Raw genomic sequence first — 13,026 nt, 5'->3', positions numbered from 1 at the left:
ATTTAAAGAAAATCTGGGCTTTGGCATTAGTTTCATTTCGTGGTGTGACAAAGATCAAAGTCTTAAGCATTCTGGCCATAACCCAATTCCCATCTGCTTACTCAACCCTTTATTGGAAGGTCATTTAAATTGACCGAGTCAGTTGCACCTGAGCAAGAAGAGAGTCTTCTGTCTTTTCTGGGATGAGTCAGCATTCAGTTTTAATATTGTACCTTTACCTAGGGACTGGACAATAGAAACACATATCCTCACAGCAGGTATGAGAGTCATATAGGGCTGGAAGCCATCCCCACCAGCAAACACAAATTAAATACTGAGTCAGAAAATGAGAATAGACTAAAAACCTATCTAAAGTGCTCCCATACCACCTACATATAAGTGACTGAAGCTCTAAGGTGGCATTTCAAGAGTATAGATTTCCTGTCAGCATTTTTTTAAATAAAAGGGGCTATCATTTCTTTGTGAATTGATATATTCCAGACACTCTGAATAACATTTTGCACCTATTAGCTTATTTCATCTTTACATTAACCTTGTAAAGTAAAAAATATTATTATCCCCACCTCAGTAGAAACTGAGGCACAAAGAGGTAAAGTAACATGCCCAAAGTCATATAAGTAGGAAGTGGTAGGTCCAGGAAGAAAACCCTAGCAGTCTGATGCCAAAGCCCCTGTTCTTAATCACCATATCAATGAGTCATCAAGTTAGCAGCTAAACAAATCTCAGTAAACTAGCTTACAGAGAAGGACAAAAGATTGTTGTTAGGTTAAATGACCCTGAAGATTCAAAAACTCTTCTAGGAACATGACTAGTAATGTTTTAATAGCCCAATTAGAATTCAAGTAAATGTCTCCAGAAGCCTTATAGGCTGATGAGTGTGTTAATAATCTCATTATGGACTGTTCGCCCAAGAACATGACTGGGGAAGAAACACCACTGAATCAAAATTGAAGACTAAGTTCATCTTGTCAAAAATCAATTTCAATAATTTATTCATTCAATAACTATTTATTTGGCTACTCACTCTGTACCAGGTACTGAGTTATGCAATAGGATTTGCATTTCTGTAATTTGAAGGGAAAACAACATGATACACTATGAGTTAGAGCAAGTGAAAACACTGAATTAAAACACAGGAAGTAGAGAATCAAACTGGTTATTACAGGCTGGGAATGGTAATGGAGAAGGAGGCTGGGGGAAGATTAGTGAATGGATACAAAATTACAGCTAGATAGGAGAAATGAGTTCTGGTGTTCTGCACTACTGCAGGGTGAATATGGCTAACTGTAATTTATTGCATATGTTGAAAAAGCTAAAAGAGAGGATTTTAAATGCTCATAACACAATGAAATAATAAATGTGTAAAGTGATGGATATGCTAATTATCCTAATTTGATCATTACACATTGTATATACATTGAAATAATCACTCTGTATCTCATAAATATGTATAATTATTACATGCTAACTAAAAATAAAAGGAAAAAAAAACCACATGGGATACAAAGTGTTAGATTCTAACAGAGTTATAAAACATAAGACCTGGTGACTGCTTTCAGATAGTTTATATTCTAGGTAAAGAATAAGACACATCCATGAAAACTAACTAGTTTAATGTTCTGATAATGTTAAGAGTCTATATAGCCAATAACTTATGTGTAAATCTGAAATAAATGAGAGATCACTATGGGCTGAGAAAGGGTTCTTAAATATTAGTTTACATGCAAAAACTTGGGGATCTTGTAAAAATGCAGGTTCTGATCGGCAGGTGTGGGGTGGGGACCAAGATTCTGCATGTCTAACAAGCCCCCCCCCATGTTGATTTGCTAATCCACCAATCACACCTGGATTAAATAAGGTCTAACAAAATTCGGACAATATTTATAAAGAAAGGGAGACTTGAGCTAGATCTTGAAGGATGTAAGATATGCATGAATGAAAATATTGGGAGAGAGCAATGGCAGTGGGACAGGGGAAGAAGTGTAGACTGGATCAAAGAAATTATGCTGCCAAATACAAGGAGATAGATAGTGGTGGAAAAATAGGTTAGAATTAGACCTTGAAGGAAGGATGCATTCCAGGATCAGAAATCTGAGTGTAAAGAGATGAAGAATGATAAATTTTACTTTTTAGATTTTAAAAGATCTATAAAATTAATTGCAACAGTTCCTACTGAGTTTGAATATCTGGACCTTGATTTATTTTCTTGAGAAATGGTTTCAATGTGCCACCCTAAATTATTCCATTTTTACTTTATGGAAATGTACAAAACACAAGACAGCCAGATACTAATTTTGCAAAAATTAGTAAAATTGATTCGTCATTGTACAGTTTAACAACCATGTTAATTGTCAATATAGAGATACTGGCTTATTCAGGATGATTTGAGGAATATAATCTATTTATAGCACTTCATTGATACATTTCTTAAAATTCTTAAAAGCATTGCATTATCTTATTTTTAGTTGTTGTAGCCTTCTACTTCTAATGAAACCTCACCTATTTAAAATTAAAATTGTTCATTGAGAAGGAATTACACAAAGAAAGCTTAAAAAAAAAAAACAGGAAGACTTAAGCCAGGATAATGTGAATGATTGATTGTGTTGTTTTGCCTGAGAGGTCAGTCTGTATCTTGCTCAGAACATTCATGGTGAGTAGAATTCAAAAAAACTCATTGAACATTTTGGTTTAATTTATCCTAAAAATGAAATGCATGAGCTAATATCTAGATGATGACAAAATATATCATCAATTCACTGAAAATAAGTCAAATTAGTATTTTTTAAAAGAAATTTACTTCTCACTGTTAACCATGGTTCTGGCCTTGAATATATAGCTTCACAATATTTTTAAAACTCAGAATATTTTGCTATTCATCTAACATTAAAATAGTAAAAATTCTACAGATGGTAGTTATTATTTGACTCTGCAATCTAGAGATAAGTAGCACTGTAGAATATTGGATTTTTTTCCTTGTATACAATGAATAATCATTTCTCTCATGTAGAGAAGCTCAAGGATCTCAATACATTCTCTTCATCAGAAAAAAATTCAGATTTTGTAAAAAGTCAGTCAATATAAAACACAAATTCCTATGGCTGTCCTTGGATTCAGAAGTCAGACCACATCAACTCTTAAATGAACAAGAACTATCCCCTTCAGACACTAGTAACATTAGACAAAGGCAAAAATAAAACTTTCCAACACTACAAATATGAGCAAGTCCTAGCTTTATAACAACTATAACAACTTTAGCAAATAAATGCTTATTTTAAAATTGTAGTGTGTATTTATCTATCTATATAAATAGATATAAAAACATTTCTCAGAAAATTACTCCAAATTATAGTGCTAAGTAAGTGCTAACCAAAGAGGTAAATCTATATGAATTTCAACTTCATTAAAGATGCAAATTATAATTTAAAGTTCAAAACAATAGAAATCTTGTGGTTCATTTACAGCATTGAAGATTGTTATTCAGACTTAAATGCCAGCCTTTGCTGCCTAGTTCACAAACTTCCAGTGAAAAAGACACAGGGAAACATTAAGTTAGTCAGTACTATAGTTTGAAATAAAATAATTGTTCTCTGGATCTTAATAGATCTGGTTAGTCTGTCTTGATTTCTATGGTCTGCACTTAAGAATATTAGGGCCCTTAAGAAATGTTAACCTGAATTTATTTTCAGCATATAGCCGACTGTTGAATTGCCATGAAAATTATAATAATTTTCCAGTTTATATGAAACAAATTTAAAATTTTCCAGGTTCAGGTTGTTAGCAATAGCTTTTCTTCCCATTAATAGTATTTTAATTTGTATTATTAGAATAGAATATGTGATGCAAAGTGAGAAGTATGATATTCCAGGCTTAGAGATAGGAAAAATATTGACCATCTTTTTGACCAACTGAACCCAAAATATAAGTTTGTACTATGTTCAGATTTCAAAGCAGAATTTTTTTTTCTTTTAATCGGAGTCTCACTCTGGCACCCAGGCTGAAGTGCAGTGGCATCCTTATGGTCACCTCGACCTGCTGGGTTCAGGCAATGCTTCTGATTCAGTCTTCCAAGTAGCTGAAAATACAGGCATGCACCACCACACCCAGCTAATTTTTTGATATATTGTAGAGACTAGGTTCATCATATTGCAGGCTGGTCTTGAACCTGAGGACTCAAGCAGTTCTCTCACTTCTGCTTCTCAAAGTATCGGGATTACAAGTGTGAGCCACCTCTCCCAGAGAGAATTTTAACTTTTAGCCAAGTTGGAGTAACAGGGACCAGATTTATCTTCCTGTTTAAAAAATTTAGATAGCCTGACAAAATATATATGAGACAACAGTTTTTATCATACTTGCTATCAGACAACAAATGAGACTGAGCTCTGAAGGATGGGAAATAAGCAAAATGAGTTCTAGGATTGTTCCAGCAAGCTTGAGGCAGTGTCCAAGCTATGGTACAGAGTAGAGAAACTCTGTCTGTCTGCATCTGACAGACAACCTGAGTTCAAAACATGGTACTCGAGAAATAATGGCAGCTTGAGTCTATAGGACATAGTATTGAAGAAGAGAGAACTGCACAGAGAAAACACCAGAGATTCACAGCAATCCCCTGGAATAGTCAACAGACTACTGATCAGTACATGCATAGTAAGAAACTACTCAAGGCCAGGCAAAGAACCATATGAAAAAATTAGAGAGAACAGTATTCAGCACTCTTACAGTGCCAGGAACAGTGCCTTCTCCCACCAACTAAACTGACTAACCTCATATTTCATTGGTAGAGTACCCAGAAAGGTATTACGCCAATAGTAGGGAATAATTAGCCTTATATTAATATGCCTTTGCTCTTGCCTAACAAATCTTGGAAGCAAGTTCAACAAAAATTAAACATTTCCTGCTAACTACATCAAAGAACAACAGTGCCATCAATCAACATGACTTATTTGACATCTATAAGCAATACACCTAACAAACAATAGTGCAATACACATTCTTCTTAAACTAACATGGAACATTCACCAAGGCAGATCATATTCTGGAACTTAAAACAAGAATTAAGAATGGGTCTGGCATGTCATCATCCAGATGAAGTGATCTGGTAAGTTTCAGTTCCTTAATACTAGTAACTCAAGGGTTGGTTTCCTGAGAAAGGAACTTTGATACGACAAATGTAAGTTTCATGATTTAAGAACAGAAGGTCAATTTCTAAGCTTATTTTTTTTTAAACTGTAACCATTAGTTCTATGGAGAAGTTGGGCTGGATTCAAAGTTATATAATTGCGCTTATCATTATTCCTACAAATAGTAATTATAATAACATCAATGAAAGTTAATATTTACTATTTACTCACTGTGTCCCATGTACTATTCATGGTACTTTTTGTGCGTTATGTCTTTTAACTCTCCATTATAATCCTGAGGCAGACTGTATCATATCAATCCTTCCCTTCTACAGATGATGAAACAAAACGTCAAGAAATTAGACAACTTACTCACGTTTACATAGATGGTAAATAGTTAAATTAGGCTACAAACTTAAGCAGCCTGAAACAGAGCCCAACTTTTAATTACTAAATATTTCAAGGCTTAGTTGTTTTCTTCAACTCTATGGCACTCATAAGATTCAGACACATTGGCCAGACATCATAGGTCATCATTTCCCAGGCAAACTTTTAATACCATGTATGCTGTGGCCCAGATCCAGGAGTCTGTACAATAAAATGTGTCTCTGTACTAACCAACTCCCCTCAAAGGTGAGAGAACCTCAAGGTTCTACAACACCAAGAACATTACCCTCTGGATGTCAAGGGAAGACAGCACATTGGAAAACATGGTTCCCAGGAACAGATGACCACTCCCTTTGGAATCTTGTCAAAGGGAAAGAGAAAGAATTCAGAATACCTTCTATACAAAAATAAAGATGATTAGAATAACTTTGCCTTATTACTCAAATTATAAATGTTCACAAAGGTAAATTACTTTAAAAAGTATCAATAAAACTTGATGAGTTTAATTAACTTTTTGATAATTATCTGGGAGTAGTGACTAATATTTTCATAGAATTCTGACACTCATGTTGATCCAAAAAGTTTCTAGGAGCCGTATATGTGTCAGTATCAGTCTAAGAGGGTATTTCTATTGAAATGTTTAGTAAAACTGGCCATATAATACTTACTATATATATGCCAAGGTATTTAGTAGATGCAAAATGAAAAGTATCAGAACAAAATTATTCTGGTATTGGCATATTCAAATAGTACACAAGGATTTCTTCAGAATTATGCAAAGTTTAAAGCAATCTCATTCTTAAGATATAACTGGAAAAAATCATTAAAAATTTTAAAGAATTGACTTTTGAATTCTTTGCAAACATATAAAATCGCAAATAAGTTATGAATGTTGAGGAGCTTTAAGATATCAGTAGAAACTGATAAAACAGTTTATGAAACATAACAAGGATGAGTAAATCTGTTTAAATAAAATCGAAATAAGTCTGAAATCTAGAAATCTTTAACCAAATCAAAACCTCATTAAATGTGGAAAAGTTTCATTGAATATTTTTAGAAGTATGCCTCTCCACTTTTCAAGTTTATTTCAAAGCAAGCAAAAGAAATAAATAAGCTCATTGTGAGAGGGTTAGTTCTACTTTTACTTTGCAAATGCTCAATAAACTTTAAATAATAGCAATAGTCTAGGAATGTCAGGTCTCTAAGCAGTTCTTGATGAACAGAAATCATGAGTAACCAATCAAGTTAAAATCAGAAATCATTTAAGTTTTTGTTCACTTACATATAAATGGATGTGCTGAATGTTATTCACTGTTACTATAACTTGTAATAAATTGCACAACTTTGACATTAATAAGCAAGTTATCTTCAGTTTCATTTATAATTACTATGTTCCTATATTGAAAATCCTTTAAGGAGTCATTTGCTATAGTCTGAATGTTTGTGTCCACCCAACATGTATATGTTGAAACTTAGTCGCCAATGTGATGATATTAAGAGGTAGGGTCTTCAGAGGTAATTAGTTCTCTAATAAAAGAAGACACAGAGAGCCACCTTGTCTTCTGCTATGTGAGGTTGCAGCAAGAAATATCGTGGAAGAACTGGCTAGAGAAATGAAAGGGCATTGTAGTATTATCTTACATTTTGATTTTGCTAATCCTAAGCATAGCTGCATTAATTAGCTACATAAAATTCACTTATTACACTACTTGAAAGGACATAACATGGATTTAATATACCCAATGAGCAGCCATTTTATCATTGCCTAAATCTCATGTTTTTCTAGCAGTTCACTTAACTTACCCTCTAATCACAAACCAAGGACAGAACCAGTTTCTCAGAGGTAGCTATTGATAATTGTTTTACAACCCCTTTCCCCAGTTTTTGTGCTAATCAATTAGCTTTCGCATGGCAAGTATTTGCCTTCACCCATAAGACCCAAGTTAACCTAATCAGCCCTTTGTGACCTTCATGACACAGACAGACTCCATCACCATGGCAGTAGTCATGTGACTAATCCACCCATCTGCCTGCTGTTCATCACCCAACGTCAGTACCTATGCTTACCTGCCCATTTGTGATGATGTGGAACAGACCACCAGCCAATCAGCTTAATGATTTCCCCCATCAAAGGGAAGGATTAAAAGCATTCAAACTTGAGCAGCCAGCCACCATTGCCTTACTAAATTCTGATGTGGCCATGTACTCTTTGGGCTATGGCTGCCACCATGTTTCCCTAAGCTTTGACCCCCTCTCCTACCATGGAGAGATGTCTCTCTCTCTCTCTTTCCATCCAAAGACCAGAGAATACACATTCTACTCATCACCACACGGGACGTATTCCAAGGTCGACCACATTATCAGCCATAAATCAAGCATAAGCAAATTTAAAAGGACTGAAATTCTACCATACACCTTCTCGGACCACAGTGGAATAAAAATAAACATTGACACCAACAAAGTCCCCCCAAAACCCACAAAGACATGGACACTAAATAGCATGATGCTAAACATCTCTTGGGTCAATGATGAAATCAAAACAGAGATCAAAAGATACCTGGAAACAATGAAAATGAAGGAACATCTTACCAAAATCTCTAGGACGCCTTGAAAGCAGTAGTAAGAGGGGAATTTATATCCCTACAAACACACATGAAGAAAATGGAAGGAACATAAATTAACAACCTAACAAGCCACTAAAAAAGCTGGAAAAGCAAGACCACAAAAACCTTAATTTCAGCACAAGAATCCAGATCACCAAAATAAAAGCCCAAATCCAAGACATAGAAGACAAAAAGATAATACAAAAAAAAATCAATGAAACAAAAAGCTGGTTCTTCGAAAGGATAAACAAGATTGATGGTCCCCTAGCTAGACTAACCAAGAAAAAAACAAGAAAAAAATCAAATAAACACAATCAGAAACACAAAAGATGAAGTCACATCTGACCCTGAAGAAATACAAAAGATCGTTAGAGACTACTATGTACACTTGTATGGAAACAAACTTGAAAATCTTAAGGAAATGGAGGACTTTCTGACATCACACAACCTACCTAGATTGGAACAAGAAGAAATTGAGACCCTAAATAGACCAATAACAATCAAGGAAATCGACTACATAATAAGAAAACTTCCTACAAAAAAAAGTCCTGGTCCAGATGGCTTTCCAACAGAATTCTACAAGACATTTAAGGAGGAGCTGATACCAATCTTACTGAAGGCATTCCAGGTGATTGAAAAAGATGGAACTCTTCCCGAATCATTTTACAAAGCCAACATCACATTGATACCCAAGTCAGGTAAAGATCTAACAAAGAAAGAGAACTACAGGCCAATATCTTTGATGAACATGGATGCTAAAATTCTCAACAAGATCCTAGCAAACTGGATTCAGCAATACATCTAAAAAATCATCCATCATGACCAAGGCTGGGATGCAAGGCTGTTTCAACATTCGTAAAACCATAAATGTAATTAAACACATCAACAGATGTCAAAACAAAAACCACATGATTATATCATTAGATGCAGAAAAAACTTTTGATAAAATCCAGCACCCCTTCTTGATAAAAACCTTTGAACATCTAGGCATACGGAGAACATACCTCAAAATAGTAAAAGCCATCTATGAGAGCACAGCCAGCATACTCCTAAATGGATAAAAATTAGAACCATTTCCCCTGAAAACTGGAACAAGACAAGGATGCCCACTCTCACCCCTCCTGTTCAACATAGTATTGGAAGTCCTGGCTCGAGCAATCAGTGAAGAGGAGGCAATCAGGGGTATCCAAATAGGAAAAGAGGAAGTCAAGTTATTTCTCTTTGCAGATGATATGATTGTGTACCTTGAAAACCCAAGAGAATCTGTCAAAAACCTCCTTACACTGATAAAGGCCTTTGACAAAGTCTCAGGATGCAAAATAAATGTACAAAAGACAATCGCATTTCTCTACACCAATAAGAAACAAACAGAAACCCAAATAAAAAACACAATTCCATTCACAATAGCCACAAAAAAATGAAATACCTTGGCATCTTCCTAACCAGAGACGTGAAAGACCTTTACAATGAAAATTACAAAACACTGCTCAAAGAAATCAAAGATGTCACAAACAAGTGGAAAAATATCCCATGCTCATGGATTGGAAGAATCAACATTGTGAAGATGTCCAACTTACCTAAGGCAATCTACAAATTTAATGCAATACCCATCAAATTACCAACAACATTCTTCTCAGACCTAGAAAAGACAACACAGGAATTCATATGGAAACACAAACGTCCAAGAATAGCCAGAATAATCCTCAGCAAAAAAAAACAAAGCAGGTGGTATCACATTACCAGACTTCAAACTTTAGTATAAAGCTGCAATCATCAAAACAGCTTGGTATTGGTATAGGAACATGTATATAGATCAATGGAATAGAATTGAGATTCCAGAAGCAAAACCTCAATTTCTCAACCAACTCATCTTCAACAAGGCCTCCACCACCTACCACTGGGGAGAGGAGAACCTATTCAGTAAATGGTGCTGGGAAAACTGGCTGACCACATGCAGAAGATTGAAACAGGACCCCTATCTATCCCCATGCACAAAGGTTAACTCCAAATGGATCAGAGACCTCAATGTAAAACCTCAAACCATAAGAACCTTAGAAAATGAAGAAAGTACCCTCATGGAAATCGGAACCGGCATCCAATTCCAGAACAAAACTCGAAACCCACAGATCATAAGAGAAAAGATAGACAAGTGGGACCTTATTAAACCGACAAGCTTCTGCAAGACCAAAGAAACCATCAAGAGAGCAGGGAGACTGCCTACAGACTGGGAAAAAATATTTGCCAGCACCACGTCTGACAAAGGCTTAACATCCTGGATCTACAAGGAACTAAAACGTGCTGAAAAGAAAAAAACAAAAAATCCCATTATAAAATGGGTAAAAGATATGAACAGGCACTTCACAAAAGAGGATATCTGAGCAGCCAACAAACACATGAAGAAATGTTCAACCTCACTAATCATCAGGGAGATGCAAGTCAAAACCACACTGAGATACCACCAAACTCCAGTCAGAATGGCAATTATCAATAACTCAAAAAATAACAGCTGCTGGAGAGGGTGTGGTGAAAAGGGAACATTTCTACACTGTTGGTGGGAGTGTAAACTAGTGCAACCTCTGTGGAAAGCAGTGTGACGATTCCTAAAACCTCTAAATATCAACCTCCCATATGACCCCGCAATCCCCCTACTGGGAATATACCCTGAAGAACTCAAATCACTCTATAAAAAAGATACCTGCACACATATGTTTATCGCAGCATTGTTCACAATAGCAAGAACCTGGAAACAAACATGCTGCCCATCAAAAGAGGACTGGATTTAAAAAATGTGGTACATATACACGATAGAATACTGCGCAGCCATAAAAAAGAACAAAATCATGAATTTCGCAGCAACCTGGATGGAACTTGAGTCTATAATACTGAGTGACCTCTCACAGAAACAAAGATCTGAGTATCACATGTTCTCACTCACATAGTGGACCTTGAACATCCAATGTAATACTATAAGAAAATGACTGACGGTACTGGGAAACTATAGGGGGGAGATGGGATTAACAGTAGCAAATATCTGTCTGGGGATGGGGAAACACCTCTTATCAACAGGGTGCCTGAATGAAACGTAATTGTACACCTAACCCTTAACTGTACCCCACAAAACCATAATAAAAAATATTGATAAAAAAAAAGAAAGAAAGAAAAACTCAACAGTTGTGGTGGAAAATGAAGTGGATTTCACAGATGAAGAAAGGAAGTCTTTGAGAGGTTAAGTAGCTGGCATTCAGTCATGATTTAAAGTCATATTTTCTGCTGGTTGGCCTTGTGTGTTTTCCTGTCTCTCCTGAAAGAGGGATGCTTGTATCCATAGAGACTTTGATTTGTTTTCTGTAATCTCCCCTAAACGTCACACTATACCTAGCAAAGAGAAGAAAATCACTGCATATTTAATAGACAAATTTGTTACACATTTGTAAAATCTTCTTACTTATCTCAGCATTCTAAGCATTTTGTTATTCTCCTGTGTTATTCAACTATGGCGAATTCAACCTTCAGAAGTATAATTTAGAGCTATCTAATGCTCGGGTTGTCCATCTAAAAGGAGAAATGCACTGGATGAAATTAAACGAGGCTTTAAAAATTGTCTTTAAGATAGCGTTTGACACATTTCATCTGGAGAAATGTTATGCCTTTGGCTTTCTCCCAGATATTTTCCCTAAGATGAAGTCAGAACATATTGTCACCATTATTTAAAATATATTGAATGGGAGATATGAAGAAAACATTTTCCAAACTCCTTAGTGTTGGCTAGCAACTAGACAAAGCTGGCAAGGCAGTGTGGTGTGGTGAGGACAGTCTAGAGATCGGAGGTTGACTGCCTTGGTGCAAATCCTGGCTCTCTTCCTCTTCCTAGCTGTGTGACTTTGGGAAAGTTACTCACCTCTTCTGTGCCTTCGTTTCTTAAACACAATATTGGTATCTGCCTCATGTGATTTTTGATTAAATGAGTTAAGTATGTTATCTTTGCAAATGTTAGCTGGCACGTAACCATGATTATTATTTTTATACGGAAAAAGTAACAAAATAGCTAATTAGTGCCTCATATAAATATCATGTTTGTGACTGTAGGAGAAAGAGATATGTTTTTGTTTTTTGGAAAAACACGAGTCAACATTTTATTTGTTCATTTCTTGCATTTGAAGATCTCTTCGATGACATCCCTGGCCTGAGATTCTTTGTCATGGGCCTTAACTAGGACACAACTGCAATCTACCAATTTACAAGGTTTTCTGTCAATTTTACACAGGCCTACCCATTCCCCTAGTTTCTTGTGGTCATCAACCTTCATAAGGTTGATTTTGTGTTGAGCACCAAGGGCCTTGACGAACATAGGCTCATTCATCACCGTTGGAAGCAAGCACACAGAGATGCGCTTGATGCCTAGGTACAAACGCTTCCGCCGTAGACATGACCTTGAAACGCGTTCATTGAACGCTTGTTTTGCAAACTGCTAAGCCAAACGTGGCTCTCCAACTACCTTCCAGATAATGGGGGGAAAAAACCGATGAGCCCAAAGAGATATCTTGTGAAATGAACCAATATTTGAGTCATCAAACCAGAAAGTGACCCTGAGCCTCTGTTTCTTCATCTATAAAATACAGATGACAATACTTACCTTGACACATTATTGTGAGTCCTAGAAATAAAGGATATGAACAACAAGCCTAGCTTTATAAGAAGTGCCGAATAAGCAGCAACTACTCTTAGCAAAGATGAACTTCTCAATTACCGGAGAAGAAAGAGGGAACCCATGAAAACAAGAGGGAGATCAGATGTGATCACTGGAAACACCGGCCTAGCCAGGGCCAAAACTCAGGTCTGAGCCGAAGATGTGGATTACACCTGGCTGTCAGCCAGCGCACAGTGGAATGAAAGCCATGGAAACTAGCGTGTGAAGGAGA

The 13,026-nt window shown here is 36.1% G+C and overlaps 1 pseudogene; it reads right to left on the bottom strand.

Moving 5' to 3' along the window:
- LOC103262535 overlaps positions 1-12,467 on the bottom strand; it is a 38,403-nt pseudogene extending 25,936 nt beyond the window's left edge.
- Positions 12,468-13,026: the final 559 nt, after the last annotated feature.

Source organism: Carlito syrichta, unplaced genomic scaffold (genome assembly GCF_000164805.1).
Source record: "Carlito syrichta isolate Samal-C Ts95f unplaced genomic scaffold, Tarsius_syrichta-2.0.1 Scaffold304548, whole genome shotgun sequence".
Taxonomy (NCBI): Eukaryota; Metazoa; Chordata; class Mammalia; order Primates; family Tarsiidae; genus Carlito; species Carlito syrichta.
Note: the sequence above shows the minus strand (reverse complement) of the source record. Positions and strands in the feature narration are given on the sequence as shown.